The sequence below is a fragment of the Anneissia japonica genome, unplaced genomic scaffold (assembly GCF_011630105.1).
Source record: "Anneissia japonica isolate Jap-2015-1 unplaced genomic scaffold, ASM1163010v1 scaffold287819_len434453_cov191, whole genome shotgun sequence".
Classification (NCBI taxonomy): domain Eukaryota; kingdom Metazoa; phylum Echinodermata; class Crinoidea; order Comatulida; family Comatulidae; genus Anneissia; species Anneissia japonica.
In genome coordinates, this window is record NW_022713610.1 from 291455 (window position 1) to 295647 (window position 4193).

Consider the following 4193-nt stretch of genomic DNA (forward strand, 5'->3'; position numbering starts at 1 on the left):
ATACATTAATAAGATCTCTATGGTTGTCAAAAATCGCTGATAAAAGATCATGAGAAATTTTTTTGGCGCTTCATTTTTGACTAATGGTGATGTGATGATGATGAATTTTACTAAAAGTGTCATTTCTGGCCATCTAGAGGTACTATTTCCTCAAATCTTCTCACCTCAGCTCCAACCATTGTGGGGTTGAGGTGGGTGTCGACTCACAAAATTCCCCCCTCCACCTTTCAAAACAGATCTGTGCCCTTCCCTGGGTATGACATTAAACTCCATCGAGTCGGCTCCTGATGTATGTCTTTGACTGCTGTTTGTTTTTAGGATGTTATCTGGTTTCTCATGTACATTTTTCGTGATTATGACTATTCTGGATAAAGAATGTTTGAGCAGAGGTGGATTCAAGCCCCCCCCCCCTTCATTTTTTTAAGGAAAAAAAAGAAAAATATATTCAAATTGAAGTGCGAGAGTATATTCAAATTGAAGTGCGAGAGTGTAATTTCCGGCCATCTAGAGTTGCCCTAATCATAAATTTTCTAGCCTCAGCCCCAACCATGGTGGGGCTGAGGTGGGTGGTTCTTCGGTCTGTGAAAGTCCCTCCCTGCTTCACCTCTCTTTCGAATTCCTGGATCTGCCACTGTTGATCTTTATTATATAACTATTTTTGCGCTTATTTATAATGCCGCTATTGCAATTTTCATTTTATTCTCTCAAACAGTTCGAAGAACGTTCAGAGTGTGCTACTTCACATGGGGATTAGCCCCCTTGACCCCGCCGGAGTCATACGTAATTCGCATAACGGCTCCCCCCCCCCCTTTCAAAATCCTGGCTACGTCCCTGCTTCAGCGTGCTCTTAACTTATACGAAACTTACCAATAACTTATTCGACGTACGCCAGCGCATTCGCCATTTTTTTCATACGTCGGCATACGCTGGGTAAATCGTCAAGGTGTGGCAGGGCCATTAACAAAAAAAGAGATCACGTGGACATGGTTGATAGTCATCAAAGAGCCTTTGACCAAGTTAAGACTCTGGTCAAGGGATTACGAGTGCTAATTTTCTACGATCCTAAAAAAGAACTGGCTCGGGATCTATCAATCTCAGCTTAGCAAATGTCTTAAGTCAAAAAATTTAAGATGTCCCTATGCAAATATACTAAGCTGATTTATTAAACCATTTTAGCTAAACTTAAAAATCGTCTTTGCTGGCGCATGCGTACGATCGACTTTTCAATATTAAGCAATATTGATAAATATGACTTAAGCAAAAAAATGGACTTAAGACGAATTTAAGCTGATTTCTAGTTTGATAAATCCGGACCCTGGTACTAGCCCTTTAACCAGGTTCTTCCAAGGGGGGTTTTCTGGGCCGTGAGGTCCACAGTCGAAGCCCCAGTGGAGTCGGTGAAACCCCCAAAGCAAGAAGATTTTTGTGCTTTATGGGTCTAAATAATAGTTATAAAAGCAGATATGTTTGAAAATTGTGTCTAGGTGGGTCTGAAGTGCATTAGTTGGGTTGGAGGACTTACTCTATTTGGGAAATTTAAAGAGGGGGTTTCGCCAGAAAATAGGGGGTTTGCTAGAAAAGGGGTTTCTCCCGAACCATAAACCCCACCCCCTGGATACGGGCCTGGAGTAGTGAGTACAGTATGTCTTAGGTTCAGCACTATTGCAGGAGGGGTGACCAGTCAAAGTTACTTAGCGCAGGAAAGCGCAGATTGAGAAAGAAATCTTAGAAGTAACGTATGACCTTAACAGGTTTCACCATTACACTTACGGTTGACAGGTACATGTGATCACAGAATACAAACCTTTGGTGTCAATTGTGCTAAAACCATTGAAAAAGCACCAAAGATTACAATCCTTAGTGCTTCGTGCACAAGAATGCAATTTTGATGTTGCATACCCGCCTAGCAAACTAATCTACTCTATCTGATACCTTCTCTCAAGCACCAAGAAACGACCAAAAAAAAAAAAACTGTAACAAACTACACACAATAAGTGATATCAAGCTACTACCAGTCAATGCTGAGCTCTTGAATTGAACTAAGGGAGCAACACAGCAAGATGACGTACAACTGTCATGAAAGGATGGCCAAGAGACAAAGACATGATCGACAATTCATTGACACCGTACTTAAGCTATCGCGACGAGCTAATAGTTCAAGATGGATTAATGTTGAGAAGAGAATGACTTGTCATCCTCCCAGCCAAGATGAGGCTACATATCAAACGGAAAATACATGCAGTCAACATAGGAATCAACTCATATCTCCGTCGAGCTAGAGAGCCAGTGTTTTGGCCCGGCATGTGGGTGGAAAATTGAAAGTTTGCCAAAAGTTGTGATATATGTGCCACATACATTTGCAAACAGTTATGGGAAACAGGCCATGAAAAGAAGTGGGCACAGACATCTTCAGCATTGAATGTAAAGACTTAGAACTATCTAATAACTACGGACTATTAAAGAAACCTACTAGTTAACCTACGATTAAGTGCTCGTTCCTATGAAAGTTGTCACTAACAATAGAAAGACCTACCTGAGGGGACGAAGATTTGTAAGGTCTTCCAAGAGGACCAGAAATGAGAACAAACACCTTGACACATAACACACCGTCTGGGGACACAGTCGGAAAACCAGGAGAAACAACTGGGAATCCGAAAGAATCAGCAAACAAGTGGAGAGGCTGAATTTGTAAATAAATCTGTGAGCAGAAGCTATTATTAATGAACATTTGATTGACAGTGATTTTTAATGAACATTATTTCGAGCTGATTATTTATGAACATCCGTTGAAGCTGATAAATAATAATCATCGTAGTTATGGACTATGATTTAATGTTGCAGCGAAACACATAGATAGCCCAAGGAAGAAAAAAAATCGAACTTAAAAGTCCACAATGGATGGCCTATATACTGAAATTATAATTAATTTTGTTTGAAAAATTACTTTTAATTTGTTATTTCATTAGACCTAAAATCGGGTACATGCATTTTACTGGCTAAACTGATCTAACATCAGATTGTTCATGCTTCGTTGGTTTTTGTTTTAATGTGGAAAAGCACATTATGTCCATTTTTACTGGGTATTAGTATATTTCAATTGTGTAATAAGTCTTTCACAATAATCAATAGAATTCATTTCCATAGCAAAAAACTAACAAGAAACGCGTTTTGCTCAATATCTCAAATCTATGATTTTGTCTTATGCGTTCTTCCGATTCAACGACAGTAGGCCTATAATTAAATACTGCATATTACAATGTATTACGGACAGAATAAAATCATATTTTATACATAAAGATAGCCTAGTAGATCAAGGTAATTCAACAAAAGGACGCACATCTCGGGACATCAAAGGTTATAACTCTGGCATCGACATTCTAGGCGCACGTGCGTCCCTACACGCTGAACGTCACAAAAACCATAGCAACCAGACCATAAACCGTCAGCGTACGTGACGATTTACCCACGCGCGTGTTAGTTGCCATGTTAGTCGCGCGTCGTGCGGTGATTACAAAGGCCTAATGATATTTTGCACTAACATTAGACTGAAATGTATTCTTCATTTCAACATCAATTTTACCAAAATTGTGGTAAATTGTCGTTCATGAGACTCATTTCGCAGAAAAAATTAATAAATGTTCCGTATATACTCAAATGTTCGTCCTCGGCACCTTATGCCAACATTGTCAAAATGACAGATAAATTTTATAAAATTCGTAAATTTTGAATTGCTATAACTTTTCATTTTCTTGGTCAATTTTCACAAATCAAATTGCAATTTATAGAAGCATTTAACAAGCTCGCGGTAAAAAAAAATCAAATGTAACAGACATTGCGAAGTACCCAAAATTAATAAAATAAAAACTATGTACTCGCAACTAGTATCGGATTGTCGATGCCACAGTAAAGATCAAAGGACTGTACGCACGAGCTATGTTCGAGAGCGGAGATGTGCGTCCTTTTGTTGAATTACTTTGAGTAGATATAGACAGTTTGTGATGCTTACTTGTTTATAGTAACATAGGTCTCATATTATTTTCTACTCTGTACATTTTTTTTAATTAACAATGAATTTTACCATATATTTATAATACATTTTATGTCACTAATATGTTGACGTATGCAATCGTTTAATTTTTGTATCTACTTTTATTTATATTATTTAAATAATATTTAAATTCTGTCTCTTATAC

At 38.1% G+C, this 4193-nt stretch overlaps 1 protein-coding gene across 1 annotated transcript in view; it reads left to right on the plus strand.

Annotated features, from left to right (window-relative positions):
* The window catches only part of LOC117108507, a 64203-nt gene that overhangs the window by 20955 nt on the left and 39055 nt on the right, over positions 1-4193 (plus strand). The gene's annotated exons all lie outside the window — the stretch shown is intronic.